Source organism: Balaenoptera acutorostrata, chromosome 8, assembly GCF_949987535.1.
Source record: "Balaenoptera acutorostrata chromosome 8, mBalAcu1.1, whole genome shotgun sequence".
Lineage (NCBI taxonomy): Eukaryota > Metazoa > Chordata > Mammalia > Artiodactyla > Balaenopteridae > Balaenoptera > Balaenoptera acutorostrata.
Window position 1 is genome coordinate 101,720,134 of NC_080071.1, and position 15,798 is coordinate 101,735,931.

Here is a 15,798-nt window from a genome sequence, read left to right on the forward strand (position 1 = left end):
AGATCAGAGGAGAGGGGGCAAGCTGGCTCGAGACTTCCAACCTGAGCACCTAAAAGGATGGAGATGGTTCTCCCTGATCCACTTAACACCTAAGAGATCCTATTCCTTCCCTCCGGACACTATCCATGGGGGCCATGGGCCTGTGCAGGGAGCCCCCGCTGGTCCCTGGGAGCCAGGCCGTCCCAGAGCCACCGCAGGCGCTCCCCCCTCCCCCACTCCCTGAGCTCTCCCGGCCTTGGAAACAGTGACACCACATTTGCGTCTGAGCCTCCCCAGGCGGGCAGCTGGCCAGGTGAGTTCTCAAGGACGTGCCCGGCTTGCTTTTTCTCGCCGGCTCCACGTTGCCCACCTTGTCGTCTTACGTGCGATGCTGCTTCGCGGGGGTGGTTGCACACACAGACCCAGGTTCCGTCTGGCGGGAACCGCGGACCGACTGGGTCTGAGGGCCGAGGCCGCGGTAACGCTGAGAGAATGCCGAGTTTACTTTGCAGTCAATCTCAGCAAATGCTCATCTCTCCTGAAAATCCCGCCAGAACGTTAGTGTTCTGCACTTTTCCATAACCAACTTAGCGGCTGCTGCCAGGCCAAGGCGGCTGAAACGCTCCGGCAGTCAGCTGTGTGCAGAGGTAAAAGGTAAATGGTCCCGCCCGTGTCTCGCTCCTCTGGATTAAGCCGTCTGCGGTCCAGGAAAAGTGCAGGCCTTAACCAACAGCTGCTTCGGCGCCCAAGCAGTTCTCAGGAGCAGAACATCCCTGCCCCAGGGCAGCCCTGGGCGCTCTCCTCCAGGTCTTGCTTACCTCCCCGTGGCTGCCCTGGGCCTGACGACAGGGATCTGGCTTCCACAACCCAGATTTCACCAGGTTCTGGTGACTTCACCCCACTCAGCCTTACTTCCCAGATCTCCACGGGCACAGAAACCACAGCCCGTCCCTCTCGGGTAGGAACAGTGCAGACCCAGGCCAAGAGCCGGTCAAGGTGGGCCAGTATCAGGCCTCGAATGGGGGTGGCTTTCCTTAAACTTTCATCCAGTTCTCTTGTTTCCAGTCCCTCCCCAAAACCCCTCCTTCAACTCTAGAGCCTTTCTGGGGTTTTGTACCAATAACAGATGGCCAGCTTTCAGCTTCCTCCAGTCTGCAAAGCCACTTACCCCTTCTCCATCCACGTGCTGGCTTCCAAAGTGTGCCAAACTCCTCTTGCCTAGGATCGTGTCCTTCCTGGCCTCTTCTTGTTCTTGGGAATTTATACTCTTTTTACTCCTTTCCTTGTCATTTAAATAAAATTTTGATAGGAGACAGAATTCTGTGTAAGTTCCATTTTCCTTGCTTAAAAAGAAACCCCTTTGGGACTTCCCTGGTGGTCCAGTGGTTAAGAATCCGCCTTCCAATGCAGGGGATGCGGGTTCGATCTCTGGTCAGGGAACTAAGATCCCACATGTCGCAGGGCAACTAAGCCCGCGCAGCAACTAGAGAAGCCTGTGTACCACAGCTAAGAGCCCCCGTGCCACAGCGAAGATCCCATGTGCTGCACGTGCCCGACGCAGTCAAATAAATAAATACATAAATTTTTAAAAATAAATTAATTAAATTTAAAAAATAAAATAAAAACAAGGCTTCTCTGGTGGCACAGTGGTTAAGAATCTGCCTGCCAATGCAGGGGGCACGGGTTCAAGACCTGGTCCGGGAAGATCCCACATGCCGCGGGGCAACTAAGCCCGTGCGCCACAACTACTGAGCCTGCGCTCTAGAGCCCATGAGCCTCAGCTATTGAAGCCCGCGCACCTAGAGCCCGTGCACCGCAACAAAGAGTAGCCCCGGCTCGCTGCAACTAGAGAAAGCCCGTGCGCAGCAACAAAGACCCAATTCAGCCAAAAATAAATAAATAAGTAAATTTATTTTAAAAAAACAGTGGATTGGGGAATAAAACGAGAAGCCCCTTCTTGCCTTTTGGAAACCTCTCCCTGAAGTTTTTAGTTTTTGATTGCTGTGCGGATCCATTCAGCACACACACACATCAGAGGTGCCATGGTGCCAGGTGCGGGCGGGATTCAGAGGGACTCACAGCCCAGGGGGGCGGGGATGGCACAGAGGTGACAGGCAGCTCAATGCACGCACACGGAGGAGCCCCGTGGGGGGTCGGGAAGGGGCAGACGCTCTCTTCTGAGCTGAAGGTGGCCTGGGGACTGGGCTGGGGCGGAGCAGCTCGAGAGCCTACCATCCAGGCGCACTCCCCCTGGGCCCGCCCCGTGCGGGGGGCTGAGTCAGATCCCCGGGCTCGCCCACCCTGCCTTTGGGATGTGAGCCCCACCTTCCCTGCCAGCCCATCCGTCCTCCCCCCAGACCCTACAACCGCGGAGCTCTGCCTCGCTCTGTCTCACCTCCAGCCTCTGCACCTGCTGTTTCAGTGTCCCCCTTGCCCATGACTGTCCCATTTCTTTCATGTCCAGCTCTGCCCTGCGCACCTGGACCCCCTCCTATCTGCCTCCACAGGCCCCTGTGCTTCATTCTGCCCAACCGTTGGCCAGCGGATCTGTCCTTATCCGCCCATGTCATGCTCACCCCCCAAAGCCGCCGTTCTCCAGGACCAGACCCATGCAGTTGGAGCTCAGTGGCTGGCTGGTGTGTCCAGAGGGCAAGGCATGGCTGGCTCTTGCTGAGCACAGGTGACTGCAGGGCAGTAGGAGCCAAAGGCCGGAGCCAGCAGGCAGTCGAGGGGCTGGACGTGTCTCCAGACAAGCCAACCTCCGGCCCAGCCCCTACTCAGGGCTCCGTAACTAAGGGGTGGGATGTCTGTCAGCCCCGGATACACAGCAGCTTGTGGTCACTGGGGCGCCTGCTCTCCCCTTGGGAAGTCCACCCTATACTGCGCGCTGTGCTGAGCACTTAGTGGGCTATCTTCACCAGATGTGGGACATGGGCAGGATTTCCCTCATTTTTGCTTCAAGACCCAGCAAGGGTGGCGTTGCTGTTTTTGTAAAATAACTTGCCCACATCGTGCTTCCCAGCTCCAGGCCCTGCCGGGGCAAGGGGCTTGGTCCACTCTGGGCACCTCCACAAAGGAGAAGCTCTAGCTCCGGGCTGCCCACCTGGCAGAGAGGAACCCCCCTGGCCTGGAGGCTCACGCAGAGCAACCCCAGTGAGAACAGTGAGGGCAGGTGGTTACATCTGTCCTTGTTCCAGAGGGAGGGCGCACAGCCACAGAGGGTGACAGGGGCAGTGCAGAGCCTCTGCTGCCTGCACCACCCAAGCAAGGGCGGGAAGGGTCCACGCCAGCTCACCCTCTCAAGCGGGGAAACTGAGCACGGTGGTGGCAATCCAGGCCTGGGCTCCTGCTGTCTGGCTTGTAGCCCCTCGACTGCTGTGCATGACCACCCCTCCCTCCCCCAGCGAACGCCCATCACTCTCTTCCTCTCTCTGCCCTTTGCTCCCTTCCCCTGGTTTCCACATTGACTTTTCTTCTGGTTTTCACAATGACGCCTGCGCTGTGCGCTGCGGCCCAGGGGCTCCTGGGGGTCCACAGACTCACTGTCCGGGGCGGGCCTGGAGGCCAGGATTGCCCTGCATGTAGAGCGAAGTGGGCCAGCGCTCAGCACCGCGGGTCTGCAGTTCCAGCGGCAAAGGTGCTGGCCTCGGGCTTGCCGGCCCTTTGCTTTCATGGCAGCTTCCCCTGCCCCCCCCCTTTCCTGTCCCTTCTTCTAAGTTCACCTACTTGCCTTCCTCCCTCCTCTCCCACTTTCTTCCAAACCAGCAGAATGTTACCTCCTTCTCCCTTTGGAAGGAAAAGAAAGTATGTGTAGGCGAGGAAGCCAGCTCCTTCAGACAGCCCAGGCAAGATGCCTGGGCTGCCTATCAAAATTGATTTCGAAAGATAATTCTATTTTGAGCGAAAGAATAATGAAAAGACATCCCCAGCTGGCCTGGAAACACCCCGATTCCCATCAGCCCGGGTGCCTGGGCCCCGCTCTGAGCACCTCCAGCGGGCACCGCGCTGCCCCGCCCCGTGGCCTCTTGTCCCCACCCCCCATCTTCCCCTGGCGTGCTCCGAGCCCGCGCCCACGCTTCTCTGCTCTGTGGTGGTGAGGAATGAGGGGCGCCAGTTATAACCACCGGCCTCTGTGCAGGGGGCGTGCAGCGCGGGCTCCCACCATGGGGCCTGGCACCTTCAGCTGGCGCCTACGGAATGTCTGAGCAGCCTCGCGCCAGGCACAGCAACGGGAGGAACGTGGATTTGCTGCCGCACCGACCAGGCTTGCTGGGTTATCTGAGGACTAAAGTGACAAAGCTGGTGGCGGGGGAGGCCTGGAACCCGGTCTCTGCCTGTGCCGGCAGCTTCCCAGCAACGCCGAGAGGCTGGAGGGTGGCGAGCGCCCCTGCCCCGGCCGCACGGCCACCTGCCCCAGCTCACCCTTTCTCCATGGCCAGCGCCCAGCAGGGAGGAAAGGGTCATCCTCTTTCATCCCACGCACAGGGGAACCTTCCTGGAGGCCAGGGGTTTGCCTTCACCCTCCGGAAGACCTTCGTGCAGGATTCCTCCTCTCGTCTCCCACCCCCATCCCTGCCCAGTAGCACCCAGCAAGGGCTCAGCGATCGCTCCCCTCCCTCTCATTGCCACGGTCTGAGCATCGCTCCCCCGGGACAGTGCCCGGAGCATCGTGTGCAGGGCTTGGGAAGATTAGGAAATAGAGGAGGCACGGATGCAGGAGAGAGGGACTGGGAAAGCAGGGAGGTGGGAGCCCTGGGGAGGGCAGGATCCAGGCCGCCCAACCCCGGCTTTCCCAGACCTTCTCTGTGTGCTTTTCTGCATCACACTCACCACCTTCTCCACACAATTGATGGCATCGATTTCGCTTCTTGTCTGCCTCCCTTTAAGGACTCCCAGCTCCCTAAGGAGAGAGAGTCTTCTCTCTTCTGATCACTGCCGTATCCCCAGGGCCTGGAACAGTGACAGCAACCTTAGACGCCCTTGTGGCCTGGTGGGAGCCAGGGCTGGCCGAAGGGCAGGCTCTGCTCACCACAAGGAGCCCCAACGTTTTGCCAGGCTCCACCCCGGACACGTCCCACACACATCCCCCATGTGCGCTGTCAGAGGGAGGCGTTATTCTTCTGGTCTCCAGACCAGGATGCTGAGGATCTCAAACCCTGAGCCTCTCCCCGGGCGGATAACAGCCAGCCGGGGAAGCAGCCAGCTCAGAGGGAGCCCCCAGCCCGTGTGCACAGCCCCTGAGAAGGAGGAACCCTCTGCGCCGGCAGGGAGGGAGGGCAGGCGGAAGGGAGCCGCTGCCCGTGTTTTCCTTATCCCAGTGCGAACGACATTTCCTCCAGCCAGTGTGAGAGTTCCGAATGATGGGCAGCGGGGAACACAGCCACTGCCCGCCCAGCTGCCCCCTCTTGCTCTTGGACCCATCGTGATGGGCAAACACACCTCAGGGGATGCAGTCATCGAGCGGGGTTGCTTAGGCCCCACCTTCTCTTTAAATGCACAGTATTGGTCCTTCGACTCCTGGATTTTTCATTTTAGTGCAACTCTGGTCACCACAGCTCCAAAAACAATCTCAGGTCAGGAGCAACCTCACTGAAAGCTTAACAAAATGTAAATGTTATCAACCTGGCATGTGAAGAAGTGGTACACCTGAAGAAATTGAGAGTGGGACAGAGGACAAGAAGATGGGAAGAAGCAGAGGGGGGCCAGCTTTTCCCTCAAGTGTTAGAGAGGAGTCAGCCTCCCAGAGTGGATGGCCCAAGAAATAGAGGTATAAGCCCATCAATTGAATTTACCAGAATAACAAGTATATCTCAGGTAATAAGTATAAATATTAAAAAATGAGAGGAGGCAAAGGTGAGTACAGGATACTTGAAGTGAGCTAAATTCCTCAGTGTAACACTGAAGACTAGATATATGCTTTTTTAGTTGACAAATCAAGAAGAGAAGCATGCTTGGTTTATTAGAAAGCCTTTCTAAAAATAACTTTAGTGGTTACATAATACTTACCTAGGCAATTTAGTAGGGTACTTTGCTAGTTGGACCTAACTTTTGCTGTTACTCAACACTTGGACTAAATTACTAGGAAAAGGTTTAGAATGCTTGACAACCCTTATTTAGAGTCGGAGAGGAAATTTCCAGAGACACAAAAATCATAAGTGGTTAAAAGAGGGTGATGGGCTACAAAGTGTGTGCTGAAAGAGGCCAGGTGAAGAATTTTGCTTTTTTATTTTCTGTTCCCTTGGATTTGAGCCTTTCTCTTTGTCCATGTTTTTATAATGTTCATGTATTAAGATTGAAAACAGTATCAAATATACTAAACCTTTTTCTATTAATTTCAGTTCTAGAATTCAGTTACATTAAAAGCTAAATGTCCAATCAGTTAAGTAACCTACTAAATTGCCTGAATAAGACACTCTGCGGCCACTAAAATTATTTTTATAAAGTTATAATAACTATGGAAAAGACTTCTGTTATAATGTAGAAAAAACTGCAGAATATGAAATTTTATATGGAATAAGATCACAACTATGTAAAAAAAAAACAACAGAAAGTAATAAAATTATAACTAGATTTTTTTTTTTTTTTAATTCGGAAAAGTATCCCAAAATGTTAACTGTGATAGTCTTTGGCAGGAGGGACTATGGGAATTTTAAAATTCCTCTTTCTAACTCTCTGGCTTTTACATTTTTGTTAATAGAGAACATGTGGGTTTGTTTTTGGTTTTTTTTTTTTTTAATGAGGGGGAAAGGAGACATTGAACTATGAATTCATAGCAGCAGGGACTAAGGGCGTAATTTAACTTGGCAGGCTTTGTCTCTCACATGAGAAGAGAATGGACACAATTGGGTGATTCTGTTTATCCTCTTTGCTGCCAACAGAATTGAGATGATGCTAAAAGCATTTTGAGTCCCCCACGACTTGAGTCTCAGTCCAGAGGAAACTCAGATGATTCTAATAATCCCTGTCACTTGTGTGAAACACTTCTCTGCGAGGGTGGAACTCTTCACAGCATAAGAAAAAGCACAGCATCAGAAACCAGGAGACAGGAACACTAAATCCAGCGTTCCCACAACCAGCGCCGTGACCCCATTCCAGTTGCCTTCCCTCCCCAGGCTCTGCCAACTCAGCCCTTTCTCTAGCAGGGAGCCAGAGCTGTACCATCTCTTGGCTCCCTTGAGATCTTTGCTACCCTAAGGAGCTATGACTCCATAAATGTGCTGGTGACTCAGATCCACCACTAGGAAAAATGTATTCCCTGAAGCAAAACAACTCCATATGGCAAAATGCAGCCCAAAAAACTGACTACAAGACACTGTTAATCTACCTACCCAATGCTCACCCCATAAAGGGATTTTAACATATTTCAGAAATAACCCTGATGGTCACGGCTTATTTCAGTTAGACTAAACTACATAAAATGGGGGAGAATAGACAGGTTCCAGGGAGGATGGGAAGAGGTGGGTGAGTGAGGGTTATTAACACCTACTAAGTGTTTTCTAGTACTTCACATATCTTATTTAATGTTTACAAAATGGGGGTTAAGAGGAAAGGGGAGCTTGGTTGACATGGCTGGATTCCAAAAAGCTAATGTGCCCTATTCAAAATCCAATGCTTTTTTTTTTTTTTTTTTTTTTTGCCACTCAGTTTGTGGGATCTTAGTTCCCTGACCAGGGATCGAACCCGTGGCCCCTGCAGCGGAATCACAGAGTCTCAACCACTGGACTGCCGGGGAATTCCTCATTCGATCTTTCAACATCCCTAAATATGATGCATTATTTGTGTGCACTAGAAGTGAGCAGATAAATATATTTACAGTGTGTAAATAAAACATTTACAAAAGTGATCATTTTTACTCATGTAGTGAAACCACTAGTTGGAATTTGTCATGACTCATTGACAAATTAATTGCACTAAAGGTAAAAGAAAAATTTAATTCTCAATAGAAAAATTATGCTCTGACTTTCAAGTAACAAAATTAGAGTTTCAAGGGTTTTGGAAGATGAGAGCATATTTCTGATGGGACAAATTGAAGAGGATGTGAATCTGAACTTCTCCATGTAGCTCCTGCAGGTAGATTTTAAGCAGATTTTATGCATAAAACTGGGACTTAATTAAACTTAAAAGCTTTTGCACAGCAAAGGAAACCATAAACAAGATGAAAAGACAACCCTCAGAATGGGAGAAAATATTTGCAAATGAAGCAACTGACAAAGGATTAATCTCCAAAATACACAAGCAGCTCATGCAGCTCAATATCAATAAAACAAAAAACCCAATCCAAAAATGGGCTGAAGACCTAAATAGACATTTCTCCAAAGAAGACATACAGAATGGCCAAGAGGCACATGAAAAGATGCTCAACATCACTAATCATTAGAGAAATGCAAATCAAAACTACAATGAGGTATCACCTCATGCCGGTCAGAATGACCATTATCAAAAAATCTAAAAACAATAAATGCTGGAGAGGGTGTGGTGAAAAGGGAACCCTCCTGCACTGTTGGTGGGAATGTAAATTGATACAGCCACTATGGAGAACAGTAGGGAGGTTCCTTCTAAAAATAGAACTACCATGTGACCCAACAATCCCACTACTGGTCATATACCCTGAGAAAACCATAATTCAAAAAGAGTCATGTACTACAATGTTCATTGCAACACTATTTACAATAGCCAGGATATGGAACCAACCTAAATGTCCATCGACAGATGAATTGATAAAGAAGATGTGGCACATATATACAATTGAATATTACTCAGCCATAAAAAGAAATGAAATGGAGGTATTTGTAGTGAGGTGGATGGACCTAGAGTCTGTCATACAGAGTGAAGTAAGTCAGAAAGAGAAAAACAAATACCGTATGCTAACGCATATATATGGAATCTAAAAAAAAAAAAAAAAGTGGTACTGATGAACCTAGTAGCAGTGCAGGAATAAAGACACAGACATAGAGAATGGACTTGAGGACGTGGGGTAGGGAGGGGCAAAGTGAGAGAAGCATCAACATATATACACTACCCAATGTAAAATAGATTAGCTAGTGGGAAGCAGCTGCATAGCACAAGGAGATCATCTCGGTGCTTTTCGACAACCTAGAGGGGTGGGATAGGGAGGGTGGGAGGGAAGCTCAAGAGGGAGGTGATGTGGGGATACATACATGCATATGGCTGATTCACATTATTGTACAACAGAAACTAACACGGCATCGTGAAGCAATTATACTCCAATGAAGATGTATAAAAAAATAATAATAAACAATAAAATCTAAAATCACATTAAATATAATTGGATAAATATTCACAATTAAATAGCAGATTAGATGAAAAAGCAATACCCACTTATATGCTGCCTACGAGAAATACGTTTTAAATAGAGAGAAAAATACATTAAAAATAAAAGGATGGAAAAAAGATAAACCTTGCTAACACCAAGCAAAAGAAAGCTGGAGGGGCTATATTAAGATCAGATAAAGTAGACTTCAGAGCAAAAAATATTACCCTGTGCCAAAATGATTATTTCATAATAATAAAGCCATCATTTCATCACATGGACATAAAAATTGTACCCATTTATGCCCCAAATATCAGAGCTTGAAATTACATGAATGTAAAACTGATAGACTAGAACTGATAGAAAACAAGAGAAAATTAAACCCAAAGTAAGTAGAAGAAAGGAAATAATAGAAATATAAAAACACAGCAGAAAATCAATAGAAATAAATCTATGAAACCAAAGCCATTTCCTTGGGAAAAAAAGTAATAATGTTATTAAATGTCTAATCAGACTTATCAGATAAAAACATAGCAGAAAATCAATAGAAATAAATCTATGAAACCAAAGCCATTTCCTTTGGAAAAAAAGTAATAATGTTATTAAATGTCTAATCAGACTTATCAGAAAAAAGAGAGAGAGAAAGAGTAGTTGCAAATTACCAAAATCCTGAGTGAGAGAAGAGGCATTTCTATAGAGACTACAGATAATAAAAGTGTGATAAGGACGTGCTGGTTGAATAGTGTTCTCAAAAAGTCCTGTCTACCTGACATTTGTCAATGTGACCTTACTGGAAATAAGGTCTTTGCAGATGTAATCAAGTTAAGATAAGGTCATAATGGATTGGATTGGGCCCTAAATCCAGTCACCAGTGTCCCTATAAGAAAAGGGAAATTTGGACACAGAGCAACACACAGGAAGAACATCATGTGTAGGTGGAAAGAAGAGATTGAAGTAAAGCACTTATAAGTCAAGGAAGGCCCAGGCATGCCAGCAACTGCCATAAGCTAGGAGAGAGGCATGGGACAGATTCTCCTTCAGAGCCTCTGCAAGGAACCAACCCTGCCAACACTTTGATTTTGGACTCTTAGCCTACAGAACTGAGAGACAACACATTTCTGTTGTTTTAAGCCATGGTAATTTGTTACAGAAAGCCATTTTCTAAATTAGCCAATAAATTTGAAAATGTAGATGAAATGGACAAATTTCTTGAAAGAAACAAACTACCAAAACTCACTCAAAAAGAAATCGATAATTTATTTATCCTTATATCTATTAAGAAAAGAGAATTGTAGTTAAAGCTTTTCCACAGAGAAAACTCCAGGCCCAGATGGATTCACTAATAACTTCTGCCCAAAATTCAAGGAAAAAAATAATACCAGTTCTACACAAATTATTCCAGAAAACTGAGGAGAAGGGAGTACTTCCCAATTGATTGTATAAAGCCAGCATTACCCTGATGTAATAAAACCAGAAAAAAGGTATTAGAAGAGAATACAACTAGAGCTCAATATCCCTTGTGAATATAGATGTAAAAATTCTTAACAAAATTTTAGTAAATCAAATCCAACAATATATAAAAAGAATAATATATCATGACCAAGTGGATTTATCCCAGGAATACAAGATTGGTATAGCATTCAAAACTCAACCAATGTAATCTCCATATTAATAAACTGAAACAGAAAAACCATATGTTCATCTCAATAGATGCATTTGAAATGATCTAATATCCATTCCTGATTTAAAAAAAAAAAAAAAAAAAGAACCACTCAGCAAAGCATGAATAGAAAGAAGGGAGCTTCTTCAACCTGATAAAGGGTATACACAAAAAACCTACAAAAACATCATATTTAATGGAGAATAACTGAATACATTCCCCCTGAATCAGGAAGTAGACAAGGATGTTCATTCTCACTATTTCTATCAACATTGCACTGGAGTTCAAGTCAGTACAATGGGGGAGAAAAAAAAAAGCATCTAGATTGGAAAGGAAGAAGTAAAACTATTTCTATTCACAGATGACATGATTATCTTTGTAGAAAATCCAATGGAATTTTTTTTTAATTACTAGATAAGAAATGAGCTTAATACATTTGTAGGTCTCAAGAGCAATATACAAAAAAAAATCAATTTTATTTCCATATACTAACAATAAAAAGTCATAAATTGATATTTTTAAAATACCATTTATAATAGCATCAGAAAATATTAAGCACTTGGGGATAAATCTGACAAAAAGATTTGGAAAGTATGAAACATTGTTGAGAGAATTTAAAGGAGACATATATCATGTTCATGCATCAGAAGTCTCAATATCATCAAGATATCTGTTCTCTCCAAATTAATCCAACATAATCCCAATCAAAATCTCAACAGGATTTTTGTACCTATTGACAAACTGATTATAAAATTCATACATAAAAGCAAAGGACCTAGGATATCCAAAATAATTTTGGAAAGAAGGACAAAGTCGGGTAACCAATACTCCCTGATTTCAAGACTTACTCTAAACTACGGTAATTTGAAGACAGTATGGTGTTGTCGTAAACAGGCAAATAAATCAATGGGACAGAACAGAGGCAGAGCCCCATCTTGCACAGCCATGGAAAGGGCCTTAGCAGTGCGTCATGGCGGGGTGATCCAGGTGTAGCTCAAACACCTCCACATCCCCCACCGCCAGCATGAGCCTTTCCACCCAGAGGCCAAGGGCAGTAACTGAACTCCTCCCTGCCTTCTGTATTTAAAGAGTCACCTCCCCAGGGTCCCAGGGTCTTGACTTCCTAGTGCCATTGACCAGCTGTTGGTCCTAAAGTCCTATGTATTCATGTGACCAAGAGACCTCCCTGGGCCCCACGTGAGACACACAGCTCTGGGTAGGCCTGTCAGGGTCCCTGTGGCAAGCAGGAGGGGGACCACAGGCTCCCACACCACAGAACCCGTTTGGGGTAGGAACACACAGGCGAAGGAAACTGAGGGATCAGGCTGGGGGGCCCTGCCCACCGTGATGCTGCTAGAAGCAGGTCACTGACCTCACAGAGCCTCCAGTTTGGTAAGGGAGACAATTCAACAAGCCACGGCAAGGTTGACAGGCAAAGCATTGCAGAAGGGCAGGTGTGACGCTGCCGCAGCCATGGCCCGAGGCCCTAACTGGCCAAGGTAGGGCACGAAGTCCCGAGAGGTGGCATTGACCTCGAGTGGCCTTGGCCTGCAGCGGCTTGAAACAGGATTCCTGTTCTCGGCCAGAGACTGAGGTCAGGCCTCAGCAGTGAGAGCACTGAATCCCGGCCACCAGACCACCAGGGACCAGGGACCAGTGACAAGGGCCTGGCCCGTCAGCTGTGAAGAAATGAATTTCCACATAGAGACGGAAAGTTGTGAAGCCAGTAAAGTGTTTATTAGGAGGAAAAAGAGTACAGTATGTGTGGGTAGACACACGGGTGGGCTCAGAGAGAGATAGTTGCACCCGCGTGGCAGTTTGAATCATTGATACGGGGCATTTCTTCCGGGTTTCCTTTGACCAATCATCTTGCTTTGCGTGGTTCTGAGTCCGTATTTGGTACATCTCGGGGTCCTTCCCTGTTTGTGTGCGCATCTCTTAGCCAAGGTGGATTCTAGTGAAGAGGCCTGTGGGAAGGTTGACGTCACCTACTATGGGGTGGCGCCCTCCCCCCCCTTTTTGACCTCCGAGGAGCCTTTCTGCACATGTGTAGTCGGGAAGGTCTCCTTGATTTCGAGAATGAGGCATATGTGGTCTTTTATCTCTTATCTGGGCGGGGCCCAGCCTCCTCCATCGTCCTGCTGTTATGGAGTTTCTGTCCACAGGGGAGAAAATGTTCAGCCTGGGGCCCATCTGTCTCCTGCCTCAGCATGAAACTGCGTCCTCACAGACAACTCTGCGTCTGCTCAGACTGCAGCCCTTCGGGCAGAGTGTTGCTTTATGAGGTCAGTGATGGGAGGGGGCTGAGGAAGAAAGTGAGGCCGTGGGCAGTGGAGCGGGGTGGCCTAGTTCAGCGTAAAGGGCAGGCGTCCCAGTGTCGACTGAGAAAAACACACAACGTGAGAGCAGTGAGCTAAGTTTTATGCGGAGACCTTACTGAGGACTACAGCCTGGGAGACAGGCTCTCAGTAGCTCTGAGGAACTGCTCCAAAGAGGAAGCAGACGGATCCTGGAAGGAGCCAGGATATATATGAACTTTTTTGCTGGGAAAAACATGCAGTCCAGCATAAAAAGACAACTGCTAATCACAAAGAATAGACATCTCAAGTTAACGATTTTAGTGTTTTTCTATCTACGGGAAGATATAAGATCTGGGGTCACTGAAATTCTTCCTGAGGTATGCGTCTAACTAGCTAGGGGCCCCTTTCATCCAAAGCACAGAGTACACCCTGCTTAGCTCTATCCTGAACCCCCCTCAGGGCGCACTGTCATGGGGTGGGTGACAGCAGTAGAGGATGACTTGATCCTTGCAGAACTGGAATGGTGGGCAACCTTTTCTTCTTTGTACCTGGGCCAAGGGAGACGTGGCAGTAAAAGCAGAGAATTGTCCAAAGAAAGAAACAAAGTGGCCCAGAGTGCCGTCCAGAAGGCTCTCAACAACCACTCTTCCACACCCCAAGTTCTGGTTGCTGCCCAACCTTGGCAGCCACAGCTCCTGGCCACGCTGTGCCCCCCTGTGATTGGAACTGGCACCGAAGTGGGAGCCTGAGCTTGAGTTAGGGGAGCTTGGCCTCGGGCAGTGTTCTCCTGGCCCTGCCGAAACAAAGGAGCTTGCAGCTGACAGCCGATGCAGCAAACCTTTGAAAGCCCTTCACTCCTCGCTTGACCCTTGGGGAAGCTAAGCTGTGTCTGCAGGGCTCCCTGCATAGAGCCCACCCTTTAGATTCTGGGAGCACTGCTCTCTCTGTGGAACACAGGGTGGTTCCCGGTGCAGCAGGATTCCTTGATTCACTATCTCGTCAGTTCAGACACAAAACTGGCTCTTGTGGGAGCCTCGAGCCAAGGAGCCGAAATGAGAGAACATGTAAAAAGTAAAAGCAGATGCCTTTGCCTTGCGAAGTCATCAACTCAATCATTTATCAATAGCCTTTTCCCTGGCAAAGCAAGGGCGTGAGTTTAGGCTGTCTCCAACAGAGAATGCTGATTCCCCAAACCCTGTCTATTTTCTTGGACTTGACTAATGGTTCTACTGGTGGCTTTATTTGATCTTCATTAAATTTGGGAACTGAGCTTACACATTCAGCCAGAAATATAATATTCTTTTTCATATTTCTAAAGCTCTTTATGATAATGGTCCAGAACTGGAGTCTGGGATCCTCTCCCCATCCACTCCTCATCCTGAGTTTAAGTTGTTTTTTTTTTTTTGTCTTGTCAATCAGATTTATTTATTGTATTTATATCTGCGATCTAATACATGCTTATATTTAGGAATACTTTAGTTAACTAGAAAAATCATCCTGCTATATAAAGTACTTAGAAATGTTGAGAAAGGGAGAGGTGATATCCTTTTAAATGGATAGTTGAGCTTATAAGAAATTAGGGGAAATTCTCAAGGGGAAAAATCCAAAAGAAAAGTGAAAACCAGAGTCTAAGTACCTGAACTGAGGCTGAAGGTGCTCTGGATGAAGATGGGATGAATGCTGATCTTTGTACTGAGTTTAAGTTTTGAGGGAGTGAGTTTATTTGCCTTAGAGCATCGGACATTCCTCACTATTAAGTATTATGGAAGAGTGGGGCGGCTTCTCTATCTCAAAGACTACACTATTTATGTCCTTTTGCAGACAGCTTTTGTGTAATATTTTTGTGATCTTTATTTTCTGTTAATTGGTGGAATTATTGTTTCAATTTGCAGAGGTGTCTAGAATAGATGAAGCTCCTACTATAAATAATAGGGTGACCTTGGAATTTTTACTTGCCAAATTATTGCTGGCACTGAGGAGACCTGGATACCATGATGGAGGGGGAATCCACCTGCCCTCTTTATTTATTTGGCAACACAGAGATGTGGAGTTTGGGTGGGCACCTGACCCTGGCTTTCCCTGAGGTCTTATGGCTGAAGCACAGCTGCCAATGACCATGCCTTGGCTCTGTGCCAGGTTCTGGGTTCAAGGCTAGTCTGGGACCCATCACTGAGTCCTAGGGGAGGGAACAGACAGGAAGTAAATTGGTGGGACATGGAGTGGGACTGAGTCTCAGGACACTCATTCATTTAAGAGAAAGCCAATCATAAGTCCAGATTTCTATAATGAACACCAAGCAGTGAGGACAGTGGACTCATGCCAATTGTAGAAAGAAGACAACGGCTTCAATTTTGTACACCTTGGGTCTGGGCTGCTCGTGGCACATATCATGGATGGCAACTGGTATATGAGCCATCGAGAAGAGGCCAGATTTAACAATATGGATTTGAGGGTTGATGGTACTCATTCCCCAAACAAATATTTATTGAAGGCCACTTGGGCGTGAGGATCAGAATAAGAAATTCTTGACTAAGGATAAGCCTTGAATAAGAAATCAGTCCCTGACCTTCCGGACCTCATAGTGTGCG